This window comes from Camelus ferus, chromosome 21, assembly GCF_009834535.1.
Source record: "Camelus ferus isolate YT-003-E chromosome 21, BCGSAC_Cfer_1.0, whole genome shotgun sequence".
Classification (NCBI taxonomy): domain Eukaryota; kingdom Metazoa; phylum Chordata; class Mammalia; order Artiodactyla; family Camelidae; genus Camelus; species Camelus ferus.
Genome location: NC_045716.1, coordinates 9539250 through 9560250, shown reverse-complemented (window position 1 = coordinate 9560250; position 21001 = coordinate 9539250). Strand labels below are relative to the sequence as shown.

The 21001-nt window shown below is 44.6% G+C and overlaps 1 protein-coding gene and 1 long non-coding RNA gene across 2 annotated transcripts in view; one reads left to right on the top strand and one right to left on the bottom strand.

The window, feature by feature from the left end:
* LOC106730010 overlaps positions 1 to 21001 on the top strand; it is a 357525-nt gene that overhangs the window by 312059 nt on the left and 24465 nt on the right. The window contains exons 8-11 of the long non-coding RNA XR_004313870.1: positions 2187 to 2271; positions 4146 to 4324; positions 6095 to 6173; positions 12796 to 13167. This is a non-coding gene — a long non-coding RNA (uncharacterized LOC106730010). The remainder of the gene's footprint in view (positions 1 to 2186; positions 2272 to 4145; positions 4325 to 6094; positions 6174 to 12795; positions 13168 to 21001) is intronic.
* TNFSF18 (TNF superfamily member 18) overlaps positions 1 to 21001 on the bottom strand; it is a 61285-nt gene that overhangs the window by 36153 nt on the left and 4131 nt on the right. The window lies entirely within an intron of this gene.

The following is a 21001-nucleotide window of genomic DNA, read 5'->3' as shown; positions in this document are numbered from 1 at the left end:
AGTCTCTTCAGGCCTACTGGTCATTGAGTTTATGTTTCCCTCAAAGGTTAGGCACACTCAGGCCTTCATGCTTTCTTTACTGGAAACCTCCTCCCTTCTTCCTCTAGGAAACACCAGTTCCTCCTTTAAGCCCAGATTGTTTTTTTAAGATGTTCTCACCCTTGGAGCCTTCCTTGATGCTCCTAGGAATATACTGATACTTTCGATTCTGAACTCCTACAACTCTCTGCTCTTGTCTATTCCAACACACCCATGATGCCTGGCAATTCTCTGTATGCATGTCCATCTCTCCCATGACACTGAGCGTCTGGAGAGCAGGACTCTGTGTTAAGGAAATATATATTCCGAGAGCTCATTATAACACACAATAAATAGGTGCTCAGAGGACCTTAATTGATTGGAAGAACCTGGGAGAAGAAAAGTGATTTGTAGAGATAAAGAACTGTGTCAAGATAGCAGCCAGGTTAACTTTCTTAATGTCTGCAGTTCATGTTCAGCACCGGTAAAAGTTTCTCCATTTATAAAACACAGGTAGTAAATAGTGACCCACTAAAGGACAGGAACTGGATTCTAGTCATATATGTGCCACCATTACCTGGGATAATGTTTGGAACATGACAGGCACTCAATCAGTGTGGAAGAAAGGAAAGAGAAGGGAAGGGCGCAGAGAGGAAGGAAAGCAAGGAGGAAGAGGAAGAAAAATTTGTGGAATGTCTCTAAAATCTACACCCAACTAAACCAGACTGATCCAGATGACTCATTATCATGAAATGAATGTTTGCCTTAAAGGGAGAGTCCACATTCTCCTTGTGGACTGCTCCAGCCTTTTATAAAATTTATTGCCAGGAAAATCTTCCTGTTTACTAACCCACATCCTTCCTGCTATGCATGTCACCTCTATTCTACCTTTTCATTCTTTCAAGGTAAATGTTAGATAGTTACTGTTTCTAAATGCTCTCCCCCTATATTCTAGGCACTGAGCTGAGCTACATCATTCACACAGGTGAGCTCAAACCCTCACGATAATTCTGCAAAGTGACTTAAGTTTACTCTTCAAATGGGGAAAACTGACTGGTCCAAGCCTCTGCAGTCAGAAAGTAGTAGAGTCAAAATTCAACCTGCTTGTCTCCGAAGACTGCTCCTCTTTCATCACAACCTGCCTCCATACCTACCTCTGCCTCCTTCACTGCTGGCTGGCTTATATTTTTTTAGTTAACAAATGCTTAAAAGGAACATACTGCATGCTAGGCACTTTTCTAAGTGATCCGCAAGTATTAAATCATTGAATCCTCACACCAATCATGATTATTAGGTACCATTACTGTTCATATCTTGCAGATGAAGAAACTGAAGCATAGCGAATGTAAACTCTCATTTTACAGGTGAGAAAACTGAAACAAAGACATTAGTTTTCCCAAAGTCAGACTGTCAGTGGCAAAGCGGGGTCTAAATGCCAATAGTCTGGACTCAGTCTGTGCTTTGAGCCTCTACACTGAACTACCTCTATTTTTTGTTTTTAAAAAATAAACCACTGGTGAACTAAATTATACTTGCTACTTGCTGGTCAAGAGATTGATAATACCAAAGATTATAATTTAAGGTTATTGTCCTACTTGCCTTGTGTCTCTTACATCTTCTTCTAAGAATTTGTTCCATAATCAGAGACAGTTATGATTTTTCCCAATAGCCATTTTGAAAATTATTTCTATGATTACAGTGTAAATCAAATGAGAAAGTGTGGAAGAAGCCACATGAATTGCTGTCTTGCTCTAGAAGAGAAGTTCATGAAGACATGCTGAGGTTTCTAAGTGACCACACAGGGAAGCCAGATGAATTTCATTCTCTCATTTTAACTCCAGTCAATTGGTAGTGGCTTCATGGAGCTGCATGTTGAACAGTTTCCAAAACCATGTTCTCCTACAAATAAGTGTAAAGTTTAATTTTCAAATTATTCAGAAAACTGAACAACTTTCTGGCTTCCCACAAGCTTTCTTCCTCCTCTGTATGAAGCGCCTTTAAGCTCGAGCTGCAAAGATGAACTTGGTCTTTCCAGTCATCACCACACCATGAACACATTTAAACTCAGCAAAGTATTTAAGAATAAAAACTCAAGATGGTGCCATCTTAAGGAAATAAACTAATCTTCTTGAAGACTACAACCCAGATTTTTCATTTAATTCTCACAGATAACCTGATGAAAGAAGGATATGCTTATCCATTTTGCACATAAGGAATCTGAGGCACATAGAAGTCAAATGGATTGCCAAGAGGGTAAGTGGCTTCATGCAAGTAGCAAGAGCAGAGCTGAAACATGAACCCTGGTGTGACTGTGGACAAAGGCCATCCTGTTTCAAATACAGGAGACATTAGGACACCAATCAGAAAGGGTGGGTTATTGTAAGATAGAGGACCAACTAGCTTATGGCATTTGAGCAATGTATGTGGGTCTGAATTCTCTGAAAGCTATTGGAAAAAGGGAAGTATATGTGTTAAGTGATGAAGTTTTCATCTTCTGGTATTTAAGGCACCAAATCATTTGTTAAAAAAAAAAAATATTTCCTAGAACTATGTATCTCTGAGTGACACTATATATCTGATGCTATCTTCTACTGTGGTTTTACACTAGACTTTAAAATGCTGTCCAAATGTACAAAATGACTCTTTATAAAGGCAGAAGGATAATGTATCAGATGTCAGATGAAACCCATTCTAGTTGAAGCTAATAGTGGGAGCCAGACGAATTAGTTCTCAAGACAAGCTGAAAGAACCTACACTCTGATACAAGCCAGAAAGTTAGAAGGCCTCCCCTGTGCTGGAAAATTGTATGAAGTTATTTTGTATATAGATATTACTCAGTGGTGAGTGAAAAGTACAGAAAGGGGAGAGATCTATTTTGTTCATCTTCTTACATTTGAAGAACAATGAGGTAAGCAAACATATTGTAATGTAGTCAGTGATCATTTCTAACTTTTATCCAAGATTGGATTTCTCAGAACATCTTGAAAGCAATAGACTATCTTTTTGAAGCTAGACCTTGAGCTAATTTCGAATTGTATTACAGCTAACACCCTCTAGAGAACGCAACCAGCTGGGATCTATTTCCTCTTGTGGGGAAGCTTAAGTATGGCTGCCAAAGCCACAGACTTTCTAGTTGGCTTTTAAGTGTTTTTCTGAATCAAAACTAGCTTAAATGGAAAACAAAAGTAGTAGACAATTTCCAAGCACTCAAAAGCCTGAGCAAATACATTTCACACTTATTAAAGGAAGTGAAAGCTTTTTTTATTCCTGTTTTTAATTGTAATAAGTATTTTTCCTTTCTGAGTGGTTGATGGGATACCTAATTTCCAGAACTGGGACAAGACTTGTTAAAGTCAGCTAATTCACAGTGCTACTGGGTCCAAGTGGAAACCGCTCTGTGGACCACAAAAATCAGGGAGTGGCTTTGTCGTCATGTGAGCTCCAGAGTCACACGGGTGCTATTCGAACCTTGGCTCCACCACTTACTGGTTGTGTGGTCCTGGGCAAGTTATTTAACCTCTATGTACCTTAACTTTATTGTTATTTAGGTGGGTGATATTAATAGCCCCTAACTCTCTCATAGGGTTATTTCAGGACTATATTTTACGTCATATGCTTTGAACAGTGCCTGGCAAATTCAGGGTCAACATCTTCCCTGAATGTCTTACGCAGTGCTGGGCACATAACAGATGCTCTGTAAATATGGGCTGAGTTCATTAATGTGTAGAATAAATTGCATGTTGTTCCCTCTGCCTGATATATTCCCCCACTTCTTTCCACATGAGAAAATCCTTCTCCATCTCGTTTTGTTGTTTTGGGACTCAGGAATGTCATCACTTGTTCGTGAAAAGCCATCTTACTCTTTTTTCATCTCCAACCCCCATTCTCACTTCCTTTGTCCCCACAAGGAAGCAGTGTAATGTGTTCAATATATGTCCATGTGTGTATCTTTCAAAGGTGTTTATATAAATCTACTTAATAGTTACATTATATATACATGATAAATTTAATAAATATATTTATATAAATATATATTTGAAAAACTACAGTGTGTCGTTTGGGTATGTATGTGTTTTAAAATTACTTACATAAACCTGCATGTGATTTTCTCTCTTTTCTACACTCAGGGGAAGCACACAAGATACCTCCCAAGATGGACAAATTTTAAGACTGTGTTAGAATGTCAAACTCCCAATTGGAAAGCAGGAAGAGGTTTTCTGCAAAGGTGTTCAAAGGACATGGAGAGAAATGGAGGCTAGAGAGAAAGCAGGGACAGCTTTCATGGAGGGACAGCTAACATCAAGCGGTATAAAACTCAAAAAAAAAAAATTACGTGGATATGTGCTTAGACATAAAATGTTCTACTGGCGGTACTAAACACTGCTCTCAAGTTCTGATATTCAATGCTTGCAAAGAGGAATCAAATAATACAAAGGGCAAGAGTTGCTGAGAAGGCAGATGCCATGCCTCGAGGTCCTGCACTGAGGCCCAGCAGCCTGCCCAGACCTACCATGAGCAGCACTTTCCTTATTACTGCTTATGGTCTTGTGGGCTCGGAATCCAAAATTACTTCAGTAGCACATAATCTACCCGGAGTAAAGCCAGACCAGACAAATTGCTTCTTGGTCTTCCTTTGGAAAGAAGACTTGGAGGCCTGGCTCTGCTACTTCCCGTTTCTGTTTCTCAGGAAGAGCTTTGCGTAGCTGAAGGGCCATTTGTGCTTCAAGCAGAGCTTTGCCAACCACGCCTACCTCTTTGGAATGTTCCCATCAGCTCCTGAAGGTGCTGCTGTGGGTGTTCTTTCATGGGCTCATGTTCATTTGTAGCCCACAAGCTGGATCACAAATACAGACAAGTGTGGAACACTGCCCTACCTAATTCCTACCTTCCTTTCCTACAAGAACACCAAGCTTTCTGCCAAAGCTTTCCATCCAAAATCAATTTTGAAGTTGCAAGCCAATGGGGTAGCTTTTACCCAAACAAATATTGGCAGACCCTGAGCCTTCGAGACCAATCTAGAAGCCCCATTGTCCAAGGCTGGATTATCATCACCTCCAAATTAGGAGGATAATACAGCCTAAGAAAATTTCCAGCCATGAACTTGAGGTTCATAAAGTATTTCTTTCAGATTCACTACTCGGAATTTGCAGATACAAATCAATTAATGATGTTACCACCAGGCTCTGGCCTTGGGGCGGGGGGGGGGGGGACTCCTTCCTAAGAAATGTATAGAGGGAAATCCCAGAAAATGGACAGAAGTTTGTGCACCAAAATGGAAACGTAGGGTCTTAAATATTTCCAATATGCTAATACAACTGAGAATCCCTGACAAGAAATGTGACTACCAGATGGACCAGGCAAGTGCTGTGCCTAAAGGAGAGGACATTTTAGAACTGAGTTTCCTGCACTGAGGGGAAGCACAGGAAGAGGAATGTGTTATTTGAGAGTGGAGGGGCTGCAGGGAGAGGCTGCTAGTGGACCCAGCAGGAGAGTCAGGAAAGGGAAGAAACAAGATTCCTGGCAACAGGGCCCAGCCAGCTGTGTCATGTGACATGTTTGTGACCTAGCATGTTTGAGTATACTTTGACCGTGGATCTTCTGTGAAAAATTTCGCAGAGACTGTGTTTCTTGGAATACAATGAGGGAAAGAGCTATTGGAGAAAAAGAACGAAGAACGGTCATGACTTAAAAAGAAACCCACCCCTTTTTATCCAATCTTCAGGTGGTCCTGCGGAACGGTGACCAAAAGCTGAGACTAGAAAGGCGGCCATCGGAAAGAAGTTTTAGTCACTCTAGAAGCAAGTGTGTGGGAAGAGGTCCTGGTGTACCTCAGTGCGAGACACGGAACAAAGATGATGTGGGACAAGGCAGGGCACCCCTGCCTGCTCCCCTCCCTTCCTTTCCAAGGCATACATTTTTCTCTGAAGGGCGTGAGAAAGAGGCAAGAGCTGAAATTTTTCTAGCAATTCAGACCCAGAATTTCACTTCCAGTTTGATGCTTTTTTGGTAAAAGAGCATCCACTGGACCATTCAGTTAACCACAACACACATTTATGGTCCCCCTTTTATGTGCTAGGTGCTGGAGATACAGAGTATCAGAAGCCCCATCTGTTTGAAGTCTATGGTTTATCAGAGACTCTGCTTGCAGAAAGTCGGTGAGTAAAATTTCTTGGTTTTGTCTTTCTTGGAGTGCTTCACAATGCAACAGGTTCTTGGAAATCTTGTTTTGTTTTTCAAAGAAAGCCTGATCTAGCTGCTGGGGTCACTGCATTCCAACCCTAGTGGAATAAGTTTAACTACTGTTTGTCAGATATTTTCCTCTTGAGGGGCAGTGCTACAGGTGAGCGCAGTGCTGTTAGCTGATTCATTTCAAGACCTGGGGTCCAGGAGCAAGTTCAAAACCAACTCAAATGGGGTTATGACCTGAACTTGTGAAAATATTTTTTTCCTCCACCGTGTGACCTTCTAATTGCTTAGTTATTAGTTATTTTTCTCATGACTGGAAATGAGTTGCCTCACTCTACGTGTGTAGCTTTATCTTATCAAGTGGCAAACTGAGAGAAATTTAAACTCACACAGAGGCTAAAAAAGGAATTTGAGAGATTACCACCAAAGAGGCATCTAAGGTTGAAAGTTTGCTTTCCCTGATGCTTCCTGGGAGTGTCGGGAGCTCCAAATTTAGGCAAAGGGGCAACCAATACTTAATTTTTAAGATTGCTGTGTTCTCTGTAGCCTTCTAGGGGTCTCCTCCTTTGTCTGTGGTGAGCCCATAAATGTTTTCCCAGACTCAGCCCAAATGCACAACCTGTGAAGCTTTCCCAAACACCTCCTGAAGGAACCAGTTGTCTACACCGTGCTACATTAATGTACCAGTTGTCCACACCATTGCTAAACCATTTGTCACACTGAACCGGAATTGTTCCTGCATATATCTCTCCACTTCAAGTGTGAGCACCTCCAGAGAAAGAGACTTGTCTTATTTCCTTTTGAGAAATTTCCTTCTTCACCATCTCAGAACATAACAGAAGTTTGGTTCATTTTGCAGAACAAATGAATGAATAATGTTTTACTTAGAAACAGGAATGTACAACTTTACTTACAACAGTAATATACATTTGGATGGTATTTTAAGAACTTACAGAGTGTACTTAGCTACATTATTCTGTTTGGTTCTCAAAATGTCATAAGGTAGGCAGATATTAGCGCCCCATTTCTACAGAGAACAACATTTAGAGTAAGGGAAGGAGACTGCTCCACTTCACCCTCAACTAGGAAGAGAAGGAATGGGGACATAAACCCAGATATTCTGATTTCAAATACAGGACTCATACCATCACACTTGGCACTCTGTGAGACAAGAGGGAATCTTTGAAGACAGGAACGTTACTTGAGACTCACTTCAGAATAGAAAGGACTGATTTCAGTCTGGAGCCACAAAAGGTGGTTTTAATACTTGCCAGGAAGATAAGGCAGCTCCTTCTAGTTTCGCCAAAGCATTTAAGAGTTTTGAAGTTAAAGATTTTTGAGCAGATATAGCTGAGGCAACAAAGGGAAGACCTGTGAAGGAGAAAAAGGACATGGAAAGAGAAATATAATCCAGAAGGCCCTTAGAAGGCTCTGGATGAGGCAGGTATTTGGTATTGATTAAAGGCAATGAGACAATCGGCCAAGGAAAAAGAAATAAAGGACATCCACATTGGAAAGGAAGAAGTTAAATTATCTCTGTTCAAAGATGACATGATTTTATAGAGAGAGAACTCTGAAGACACACACACACACACATGTTAGAGCTAATACATGATTTCAGGAAAACTCCAGGAGACAAAAATCAACACACAGAAGTCAGTTATAATTGTATACACTAACAATGAATAATCCAAAAAGGAAATTAAGGAAACAGTTCCACTTACAATAGCATCAAAAAAATTTTAATCTGCAAATGAATTTAACTAAGGGGGCAAAAGATTTGTACATTAAAAACTGTAAAACATTACTAAAAGAGGTTAAATACACAAATAAATGGAAAGACATCCCATGTTTATAAGTTGGAAGATTTAATTTTGTTTAGATGACAGTACCGCCCAAAATGACCTTCAGATTCAATGCAATCCCTCACAAAATCCCAATGGTGTTTTTGCAGAATTAGAAAAACCCATCTTAAAATTAATGTGCAATCACAAGGAACTCAGAATAGCCAAAACCATATTGAAAATGAAGAGCAAAGTTGAATAACTCACACTTCCTGATTTCAAAACTTACTGCAAAAAGAATAGTTAAAATTGTACAAAATTGGCATAAGAACAGAAACAAATAGAACAGAATAGTCCAAAAATAAACTTTTGCACAGAGTCTTGATTTTTTAACAAAAATGCCAAGACCATTCAGTGGGGAAGGGACAGTCTTTTCAGTGGAGGGTGGTGCCAGGAAAGTTCGACATCTCATGCTAAACAAGGAAGTTGGGTGCTTACCTCACACTATACACACAGTTAACTCAGATTAACTCAGATGGATCAAACACCTAAACATAAGAAAGAAAGCTTAGAAGAAAACAGAAGGAAAATCTACCCGACACTGAATTCAGCAGTGCTTTCTTGGACATGACACCAAAAGCCCAGATAAGAAAAAAAAAAAAAAAAGATAAATTGGCCTTCATCAAAATTGTAAACTGTTCTGTATCAAAGGAGTTTGTCAATGGAGTGCAGATGTAACCCATGACCACAGGATAAAACATTCACAAAGCATGTCTGATAAAGAATCAATATCCAGAGTATATAAAGAATTTCTGTAATCTAACAGCAAAAAACAAAAACCCCAATCCAAAAAATGGACAAAGGGCTTAAATGGACATTTCTCCAAGTAAGATAACACAAATGGCCAAGAAGCACACGAGAAGACGTTCAGCATCACTAGCCATTAGGGAAATGCAAATCAGAACAAATCAGAACAAATGAGGTACCACCACACATCCATTAGGATACCTATTAGCCAAAAATGGGGGAGGGAAAGAGGGTATAGGTCATTGGTAGAGTGTGTGCCTAGCATGCATGAGGTCCTGGGTTCAATCCCCAGTACTGCCATTAAAAGTAAACAAACATGAAAACAAATATATGTATGTATATGTATGGCTGAAACATTATCTGTACACTAGACATTGACACATCGTAAACTATGATTCAATTAAAAAAAGGTTCAGAAAATAAAACTTAATTACCTCCTCCCCCTCCAAAAAGGGGGGAAGGGAATAAAAAGTACTGGCAGGTGTTGGCCTGAACCCCATAGACCTACAAACCCTGTACTTACCCATCGGGAGACCAAAGAATGAGCTTGGAGTCAGTGACAGAGCCACCAATGGTTCATGGATGGGGGAGCTTACATGTCTGAAGCAAGGTCCTAGAGCAACACCCCACTGTGTGCAGCAGACAGAGGGCAGGATGTGGTGGCAGGCTTCACTCCCAGAGGGAGGGGGAGTTCACATCAGGTTGTCTTACCAGTTACCAGGGAAACTAGTAGAGGGGCACACCACTCAACACCCCTTTGGTAAGCTATCATAGTGGCTGAAGTTAGAACCATCATTAGCTTGGGCCTGGGGCAAGTATGCAGGGAGGTCAGCCAGCCGAGTAGAGTGTAGGTGAAGCAGGCCCTGGTCAAGCAGGGGACGTACAGAGAGCAAGAGAACAACCATCTTGGTGGCCTGACCATACACTCCACCCCTACACACTCTGCAGGACCCTTACAATCGTGGTCCATCCCTCTTCCACCAGATCCCTGGGGTCAGGTAGGTAGAGGGCACTGCAACCAGATACCAAACACACGATACGGACAGCAGAAGCCAAAGAGTATCAAGAGTAAGGTACCTAGTATGCTTTAAAAAAAAAAGTCATTCATCAGGATGTGGGAAAATCTTGGAGCCAAGCACTTACCAGGTCAATGGAGAGGGAGTCAACGCAGCAGTGCCCTGTCCAGTTATAAGGAAGGTAGGGCCACTCCTGGTCTTCACAAACCCAGAGCCACCCTCCCCCATGGGGAAGGAGCCAGCAGTCACGGTGCAGTTCTGCCTCCTCCTGTTATGTTGGGTGCCATCAGGGGCAGCCGCATTAGGTCTTTGCAAACAAAATCGCACTAAGGGCTTACTGTTGTTGGACACAGCAGGACGGTGTTGTGGGTAGTAAAAGAATTTACCAGAGACAAAGAAGAGTTTAGGAGAGAAGGAGAAAGCTTAATAGGCATGCTGCTGCAGGCAACAGTGGGCCACACAGAGAGGCGCCTGGGGGAGGCCCGCACCGGCTGCTGAGGCCTTTCCTGGGGAGGGGCTGGTGAACAGAGGGGGCTGCATGATCAGTTCATGTAAACGTTCTTGATCGGTTACAAGTGAGCTAAGACTTGTCAAGGGCTATTCAGAGCAATGGGATTTATGACTCCAATCAGGAGGACCATATGGTCTGAGACAAGTCAACATGTGAGCTGTCGTGAGGCTAGCCATTTTCCAGGGCTGTTAATTCTGCTAGGGCAAACACGTCAGAAAAGGGTGTCCTTTTTGTTTTGGCTTTTTTTTTTTTTTTTTTGAGGGACTGCAGGCAGACATCAGAAAGCCCAGGGCCTCAGCAGGCACCAGTTGGCATGACACTTGTGTGTCTGGAAGTCAGACTATTCCACTCCACACAGCATAGCCCTGGGGTCTCCTGGTCAGTCACCCCAGCAAAGTGACATATTGTAAAGTGACATTTACCAACAGGGTGCTTTCTGACATACTGGTATGCAGGACAGAGATGGCAAGAGACACCCCCCTTCCATTGTCAGTTGTCCCCACATGGTTGCATTAACTGGGTTAATTTTCCATGGAAGCCCAAAGGAAGCCAAAAGTAGCACCTTGCTGTAGACCCAGCAGTTAGACTCATTTCACAGTGAGACCACTGTGGCTGCTCATCCTGAGATTCCCTCCAGTCAGGTTAGGAATGAAATGTAATAAAACATCTAACAGGCGCAACACAGGGAGCGCGTAACAGCTAAGCAAAACACGAGCACTAACTGAACGGAGAGGTAATACCACACCTGCCCGTGGTATTTTGTCCTCGTCTGCAATACAGTTCAGAAAACTCAAGTTTTCAGCAATACAGGACCACATCTACAGTGGCCACCTCATTTTACCTTGGATGTCTGAGTCACAGCTAACCATTGTGACTTTCAAATGCAATTCCCCTCCTCAATGGCCAAAGCAGATGGACAGTGCATGTTCGATGGGCCAGAATACAGGTCACTGTGGTCAGCCAAGTTTAAGTTAAACCATGTATAAGCCAGAATCACTTCCCTGTACCCTCAGTATATGCACATTTTTTCATAATTTCCCCTTTTGGTTGCAAATCTTTTGACAGACCAAAGTATATGTCCCTTGAAGCCAGGGTGAATGCTGCCTGCCCTGGGTCCAGGTCACATCCCTCAGTGCTAGACCTCCTTTGTATTTGCCTAGTTATCCACGTTGGGATCAGATATTGTGAACAAGCTCAGAGGTGTGGTGATGGGGAAACATTTTAGAAGCTGTATGTTTCATCAATTATACCAAATTGTTACACAAACATTGTACATGTGCTTTCAGGGGCAGGCTTAAACAGTGACACATGTCATAAGCAGTTACACTCTGACGACTTCACTCTTTCCGTCCTGAGCATTAGGGCAAAAGTACAGCTAACAGTAACTTTCATAAATACAGACCCCTCAGCAGAACTACAATTTAATATCCACTGGAACGTAATATTTTTCTCTCTAAAATTATCCTCTTCTCCACCAAACACAGCCAAATCAGGACTAATTTGTTTGCAGAATAAGTCTGGTCAGTTGACCACAGCTGTGGAGGAACTCCTCAGAAGGAGTCTGACTGAATTCTCAGAAGGCTTCTCAAGGCCAGGAAAGCCATGCCAAAGGCCATCAGAAGGCTCCACCTCACTGGATTTCTCTCTTCTAGAGGTTCCCCAAAAGTAACGTGATTCCTGCATTTGCCAGGAGACCCGTCTTTCCCATTCACCTGATAAGGCTGCTTGGAACCCAAGAGCCTCCAGTTTCTGGAGGGACCAGGCAGAGAGAAAAGAAATAGTTCAATTCTACCCACAGGTGTAATTTACAAAATTGCTATAAGTCATCACTAACGTGAGGGGGAAGGGCTTCCCCATAATCTGGAAAACACAGATAAAAACGAGGAATATTCCAGAAAAAAAAAAAAAAAAAACACCATGAAAATTATCACCATGTTCACCAGTTCAGTCAGTAACCAGTTCTTTTGCTAATTTTGTATGAAGCTTAGGAGGGAAATGCGCAGGACGCAAACGCTAGATAAATGAAGAGGGGGCATGGCTGTTGGGATGTGATAATGACCAGCTGGAACCAGCTGAAATCAAGGTGGCTTTGAGAATAGTCCAGTCACTGACCTTTAGCTCATTATACCTTCACTGTAATACTAAAAATCACCCCCTTCCGCCATGACAGTTCCCAGGTGGACCACAAAAGGCCAAAAAGTGGGCAGTGGCCCCAATTCCTGGGAAATCCCCACCCTTCCCTGAAATGGCACAACTGTTCCTCCCACTCATTAGCCTATGAAATCACTTAGCCCATAAAAACCTAGGACCCCGCGCCTGGGGCCACTCTCACTTTCCAAGATGGTACGCATTCTGACTATGGAGTGTGTCTCTCTCCAAACTTGCCTTTGCTTTTCTCTGGCTCGCACCTGAATCCTTTCCTGTGAGAAGTCAGGAACCCTCACCTGGCAGTTCATCCTACACATTCTTGCAGGTCCCAGGACTTGACATTTCCATCTCCTGCAACATCTTTTGTGGCGACGAGGAGCAGCGACATCAAAGGGCATAATCTTAATCCACCTGTCAGGCTGTGGCTCCCCTCCTCCATGGAGGGTGGCTGGGATGGAGGGTCCTGAGCCATAAAGACCAAGCAGCCCCTTAGGTGACAGGTGATGCTGTCCACAGGATCTGGCAGAGACCAGCTCTCCAGCCACGAAGGAGCCTGACAAGCCTGAGGCTGGCTTTTCTCTGCTGGCTCTCTCTCACCTTCTGGTTACATCACTCTCTTTGGACCCGCGAAGGTCCATGAGACAACCACCCAGACTTCCAAATTAAGGCGACAGCAGGTAACCTGCAACTTGGTCCGGTGAGTTTCCCCTCTGTGGCTCCTTGAGCCCGATTCCCCCTTCCTACTCATTCCCAGTCTCAGTCCAATTCCAGGACCCCATCAGGGGGCACAAATGGGAGCCCTCTGCTAGATCTGTAGTTCGGCCCCCGTCCAGTGCTGCTCTCAGGGCTCACGGCCTCATTGCTCCCCTGAGCAGAAGTCACGGGCACTTCCCTCTCTCAGGTGTTATGGACTTTCATTTCCTAATCTAGCTCAGATTCACATGATCCATCACCCTGGGTTTTCCCCTTCTCCTCCTCCTCTCAACCCCTCCTAACTTCTTAGACTGTCTCAGGTCCCTGAGCCCCCTTGCCCAACAGGGTGGATATTGCCTCTGTCTCATACTGTGGGGAGGTATCCCTCTTTAGCCTCCCCTCAGCTCATTTTCACCCCTTTGGTTTTCTGATCTGACACTGTAAGTAAGGGTCACATCCTGGAGGGAGCTTTCTCCTGTATTACTGTCATCACATGGCCTGCTGGTGCTCCAGCCTGACCCTTCGACTCTATCTACTTCTCTTCTTTTGCAGGGTGACAAAAGATTATTCCCTTAGCCAATTCACAGCCTAGGTGTCCTCCCTCCCTCTCTGAAGGGTTCACTCTGGTCACTGTTTCTCCCGCTGGCTCTTGTTCCTCTCGTTAGTTAACCCGGGGGCCTCCTCAGGCTTGCAGAACAGGCAGGCCTCAGGTGCCCACAGGGATCTCACTGTTGCACTTTGCCAAACCAACCCTTTAAGGCCAGGCAGCCACAAGCCCAGTTTTCCCTGCTTAAACACCTCTTCTGTTGAATTCCCTACGCTGGAGTCAGGGGCTATCACAGATTGGGCCATTTATACTGTCTCTTTAACTGCCATCAGAATTTGATTCTGCAACATCCCCTGGAAGGGGTCCATCCACTGAAGTCCCCAGTGCACTCCCTTCTGAGGACGTTGGGCTATCAGGGACACTGGGAGAGCACCAGGACAGATTACTACCATCTGGCCAGGAACTGTCAGACCCCTGTCTCGTCACGACACTCTAACCAAAACTGGGGGAGACTTCAAGCACCCCAAAGAATTCTCCGTTAGGAGGCATATTAGTTAACTGGGGTAAATTTAGACAAGATGGCTTAAGAATAAAGAAATTAATTTTCTTTTCCAATACCGCATGGTCCCTAAGGGACCAAGAAATCTGGCCAGAAAGTGTGTCACTGAATTACAATACCATCATGCAGCTGGATCTATTTTGTAAAAGGGAAGGTAAATGAGAGGAAGTCCCATACCTCCAAGTGTTCAGGACACTGTTCCAACATCCAGATCTAAGAAGCCCTGCTGGGCATGCCTGGCTCACACCCCTCCACACTGCCTTCTTCCCCATAGGAGCCTGATGTTTACACGATCCCTTCACGATCTCTGAATTCCACTGAGAACTCCTGCCCTCCCCCAATTCTAGAGGGATGGTTTTCTGGGCCATTGACCCCTGGTGTACCATCTTAGCTGCTGGAAATTCCACCATTTTATCCCTCTAGCCCTGTCCTGTATCCTCCATTACCGGAGGTGAGTCCTGCCCGTACACCACGAAGCAGGGCTACCTACCAGCCTCCTAGTTCCAAACTCTGTCCCTTAAGGGAAGTGCCAGCTGGTGATGGAGAACAGAGTCCTCATGCCTTTTCCTATGGCTGACCTTGCTACTTGCAAAGAGAAATTTGGACATTTTTCCAAGGACCCCAGTTGGTTCGTAGAGGAATTCACCAAGCTGACAATGTCCTATGAACTTACGTGTGGGCGGGGGGAAGAACCTACCTGCTTTCTTTCTACCTGCTGCACCTTTGAAGAAAAAAGCCCGATCCTTGGTGCAGCCCAGGCATATGACGATGAACTGGAAGCCCAAAATCAAGGACGTATAATCTACCTTACTAAAGGGGATACAATCCCCAGCCAAGTCCACACTGGGACTACCAACAGGGAGGTGGAGGGCAAAGAACCACTTCATAGCTTGCCTCATAGAAGGAATGAAAAGATATGTTGTTAGCCCCTTAATTATGACAAAGTCAGAAGTAAGACAGGGAAAAGATGAGAATCCGGCCCTCTTTCAGGGCTGCCTGGTGGAAGCCTTTAGAAATTACCAATATTAATCCCAACACCCCTGAAGGGCAAGTCCTAGCAAACACCCATTTTATTGCTCAATCTGCTCCAGGCATTAGGGGAAAAATACACAAGGTAGCTATGGGCCCCCAAGACCCCATGAATCAGCTCATGGACTTGGCTTTTGGAGTATTTAACAATAGAGATAGAGTTAGGGAGCAAAAAGGATTCAGGGACAACAATGAAAGGCACCATTACTGGTGGCACCCTAGCCCCTGCACCACCTCAGGGTTGTCCCCCTTGTGAAAGTCCATGGTAGGGGCAGGATCTAGAAAATGTGGATCAGAGCCACTGTCCTGCCAAGAAGGGATTGGTTTTAAATGGAGCCAGGAGAGCCACTGGAAGGACAAATGCCCCCTGTATGGAAAAAGTCCACCGAGCCCCTGGCCAAGATGCTAACGAGAGGGCCACTGGAAGCAGGACTGCCCCCAGTCCTGAAAGGGGTTTGGGGCTCCCAAACCAATGATGGCAGAGAGGACTGAGGACTGACGGGGCCCGGGACCCTCCCTGGCTCCCAAAGGATCCCTGATCATTTCTCCAGAGGAGCCTTGACATGGCAGATAGGAAATTTTATTTTATTAAATATGGGGGCTGTCTACACTGTGCTAACTGATTTTCCTAGACCCTTGTCCTCCCAGTCCTGTACAGTAGTAACAAGCATCAGTAGACAGCCCAAAGCCAAGTGATTCACCCCACTCCCCACACCCCACACCCACTCCCGGCTGCTTACTAGGAAGTTTTATCTTTGCACACCAGTTCCTGCCCAAGCTCCAGCCCCTTGTTGGGAAGGGATTTGCTCACTAAATTCCAGACAATGGTTCAATTTAGAAACCCCCTCACAGAAGGCACCCACCAGAAGAAACAATTGTGTGCCTAAGTCACACTCAGAGGATGGCTCCCTTCCAGCTCATGCTGTTTCTCAAGTAAATCCCTCTGTCTGGGACACTGAGGTTCCTGGCAGAGCTACTGACATGTCCCCAGTACAGATTTCACTGAAACCCAAAGCTGATTACCCACGGGAAAAAAGAAAAAACAAAAAAACAGTATCCCTTGAGGCCCAACGAGTTATCCAGCCTTTAATAACCAAGTTCTTGAAACATGGGCTGTTAGGACCCTGCCTATCTCCATGTAATACCCCAATTCTGCCCATAAAAAAACAAAGGAGAATACCAGTTTGTTCAAGACCCAAGGGCAATACCCATTTGTTCAAGGACCCAATGAGGTAGTGATTCCAGTTCACCTGACAGTCCCTAATCCATGCACCATACGGACACAAGTTCTGGAAAATGCAAAATAGTTCACAGGGTTAGACCTAAGATCGCCATCTTCTGCATTCCCCTGCAACAAGACTCAGTATCTCTTTGCCTTTGAGTGGACAGATCCAGACACTCATTACAGTTCCCAGCTAACCCGGACTGTGCTGCCCCGAGGCTTCAGGGACAGCCCCCGCCTGTTTGGGAAAGCATTAGCAAAGGGACAAAGAATTAGAGTTGGTTACTTGGTCTCTCCTATTGTATCTGGACAACCTCCTAATTTCCAGTCCCATTAGGGAGAACACAGATAAAAAAACACAATTAAGGTCCTCAACTTCCTAGGGGAACAAGGATATTGAGTTTCTCCTCAAAGGCCCAGATTTCTACCCAACAGGTTAATCACCCAGGATATGTGTTCACCCCAGGACAAGGACTCTAACCCAGGGCCAAAAGGAGGCTATAACCCTTCAACTCCCAGACTAAGGGGCACCTTTCTGGGGCTGGCAGGATTGTGAAGGATCTGGATAACTGGAATCAGCTCGTAGTAAAGCCTCTCTGTGAGAACCTAAAAGGAGGTGACCACAAACCCCTCAACTGGGATGAAAATTGCCAACAGGCATTTCTAGCTCCAAAACAAAAATCAGGAACCATGCCTGCATTGGATCTCGGGAACTTAGAAGAACCCTTTACCCTCTACATAGCTGAGAGACAAGGGGTAGCTCTGGGTGTCCTCAGCCAAAACCTCAGGGACCTCCCTAGAGCAATAGTTTATTTCTTAGAATAACTTGGTGAGGTGGCCACTGGATGGCCAGGATGTCTCAGGGCAGTGGCTGCCACTGCTCTGTTAGTAGATGAGGCCAATCAGTCCACCCTGGGACAATCATTGGAAGTCCTCACTCCACCAGACACAAGGAGTCCTAGAAGCAAAAGGACACCAACGGCTGATGAGTGGACGATTGCTTAAAGTCCAAACCCTCCTTCTAGATACCCCAGACACAACTCTGAAGGTCTGCCAAGTCCTGGACCCAGCTGCTCTAATGCTGGAGCCCCCACCCCAAGGGTTCCTTGCTCACTCCTGTGTGGAGACTATTCAACACGTTTACTCCAGTCGGCCCAACCAAGGACGAGCCCCTGACCCAGTCCCGATGCAGAAGGTTTACCAACAGTAGCAGTGTCATAGTGAAGGGGTGAGAAAGGCCAGCTCCGCCGCTGTCTGCCTGCAGACAGTTGCTCCGCCCTCTCACACTTCCGCCCAAAAGGCCGAGTTGACTGCCTTGACCAGAGCCCTCCAGCTAGGAAAGGGATTAGGAATCAAGACAAACACTGATTCCAAGTGGGGGTTCCTAGTGCTGCATGCCCACGCTGCCACACAGAAAGAAAGCAGACTACTAACAGCCAGAGTCCCCCGTAAAGCACCAGGCAGAAATTCCAGAACTCCTAACAGTGATCCAGCTTCCAAAGGAGGCTGCAGTCATTCAATGCAGAGGTCACTGGCGCGGCAATGCCTCCCTCGTAAGGGGACACGCCCTGGCTGGCAAGGCGGCTGAAACTGCAGCCAAAGAACAGCCACTCCTACCAGCTCAGCTCTCTCACCTGACAGTCCCCTCCCCAAAACCGCCATCCCGTACACCTGGAGAACTCGTGGGCTCAACACAGGGGGCTGGAAAAGACTGTTCAGGGCGGCTGACAAAAGATAACAAACTTCTCACTCCTGGGACCAAGCAATGGAAAATAATTAAGCACTTCCACAAACCCTCCCACTTAGGGCTGGACTCCCTGTTCAAACTGGTTGTACAGGTGTTCCTGAGTAAGGGACTGTCCTGAACTGATAGAGAGGTATCGCCAGGGCTTATGAGCTTTGTGTCCGCAACGACCCAAGAAGCCACCCCATACCTTCACCCCTAACCGGCCCACACAGCATCAAAGAACATATCCAGGGGAAGACTGTCAAACGGATTTGACCCAAATACCCCAATGTAGGGACAGAAATATCTATCGGTATTCATAGACACCTTTCTATGGGGGAGCTTTCCCTACTAGAACTGAAAAGGCAATAGGAGTATCCGAATTTCTGCTTAGAGATAATCCCGAGATTCGGGTTCCCCAAAAGCTTACAGAGTGAAAACAGACCTTCCTTCACCGCCAAGGCAACCCAACAGCTTTTCTCAGCTCTAGGTATTAACTACTGCCCCTGCTCTTCCTGGAGGCCCCGATCCTTAAGTAGAGAAAGCAAATCATGTTCTAAAAAGAACGCTTGCTAAGCTGTGCCAAGAGACTTCAGAAACCTGGGCCTCCCTCCTCCCTGTAGCCCTTTTACAGACCAGGATGGCTCCAAAAGGAATTTTAAAGCTTAACGCATTTGAAATGACCCATGGGAGGCCCCTTGTGACTACAGATCTCGTGTTTGATGAGGAAACCCACAAGCTGGTCTCCCATATCGTTAGCTTGAGCCAAGTGCAATGGGCGCTCCCAGAATACAGAAACGAAGTGCTGCCCACCCCCACAAAAGGCTGAGGTCTCTGTCCAGTCAGAGACTTTGTCCTACTAAACACTTAAAAGGAACGGTTCCCTGAGGACCAGCTACAACCAAAATGGGACCATATCAAGTGTTACTAAATTCCCCAACTGCTGTCAAGCTACAGGGAGTTAACTAGTTGGGTACATCTGTCTAGAATAGAACCTCTATCATATAAGTCCCAACAGGAACTAGAGGGACCTCTACTCCTGCGAGCCAGTGGAAGACCTTAGATAAGGTCTTCAAGAAAACAGATAAGTGACTTCATGTGGCCCTGGTAGGGCCAGTAATCCTGTGTTTCTGACTATGATGCTCTTATTCTGCCTCTTTTCAGAACCCCCTCCCCCAGTAAACATTGTTTTTGCCCCTGATGGGTCTGAAAAAATATATAGTAATGTAATGTCAAAAGCCCTGGTATTCCTAGTAGGGTTTCTGACGACGGCCACGGCTCAGGGGGAATGTGAAAATAATGCCATAGTAAACACGTCCAAAACAGTCGCCCAGGAAGAACAGTATATAATCGCTGGGGTCTGCCCAGGCTTACAACCGTTACAGGTACAAGCAGGTACATACAAGAAGAGCTTTACCAATTCAAGCACATGGCAAAGTTCACACTCACACGCACAGCTAGGAGTGCCACAGGCAATAACCCCGTCAGGTCCAAAAGCTTGCCTATGCTTGACTCTTTAGAAAGGTGACATTAACTTTTCCATTAATCATGGCTACTTTTGTTATCCAGAAAGCCAGTCATTCGTCCAATGCGACTACACCTCCTGGGTAAGGTGAGCCTCTTTGGAACAATCCCTGGCCACTGGATGGTAAGATCAGCACAGGGTTTTGGAACCCAGACCCAAACTGCATTCCCACCAAAGCCTCCACTCTGCCTGCTTGTAATGAAGCCCAGACCCAAAGTGCCTACGGGGTAGGGGTGGACTGGACTAAAAGATGGGCTAGTAATTTTCAGGCTCTCTAGAGGCAGTGGGTAAAACCTTCTTACTACACCATCTCATCTAAGCCGAGGGCATGGAATACTCCTGGACTGAATCATTTTTAATATACTAATGGGCCCTGGTTCCCACATCGCATTCATAGCTTGTCCCTTCCATGGATCCAGATGGCTGCCTCCTTCTTAAATTCTTCTATTCCCAGATCTCCAGAACTGACCACATGCTGGCCCACAAACTAAGTGGTAAAGCCTCAGTAAATTTAAGAAAATTGAAATCATACCAAGCATCTTTTCCAACCACAATGCTATGAAGTCAGAAATCAAATACAAGGAAAAAAAAAAACTGCAAAAACTGAAAACACATGGAGGCTAAATATGCCACTAAACAACCAATGGATCACTAAAGAAATACTTTGAGACAAATGAAAATGAAAATACAGCAATCCAAAACCTCTGGGATGCAGCGAAAGCAGTTCTAAGAGGGAAGTTTATAATGATACAAGCCTACCTCAGGAAACAAGAAAAATCTCAAGTAAACAACCTAACCTTACACCTAAAGGAGCTAGAAGGAAAAAACAAAACCCAAAGTTAGTAGAAGAAAAGAAATCATAAAGATTAGAGCAGAAATAAATGAAATAGAGACTTAAAAACAATAGAAAAGATGAAACTAAAAGCTGGTTCTTTGAAAAGATAAACAAAATTGATAAACCTTTAGCCAGACTCAAACAAAAAAAGGGAGAGGGCCCAAATTAATAAAATCAGAAATGAAAAAGAAATTACAACTGACACCACAGAAATATAGGGATCATAAGAGGCTACTATGAGCAACTACATGGGAACAAAAAGGACAACCTAGAAGAAATGGACAATCTCCTAGAAAGGTACAACTTGCCAAGACTGAACCAGGAAGAAATAGAAAATATAAACAGACCAATTACCAGTACTGCAAATGAATCAGTAATTTAAAAACTCCCAAAAG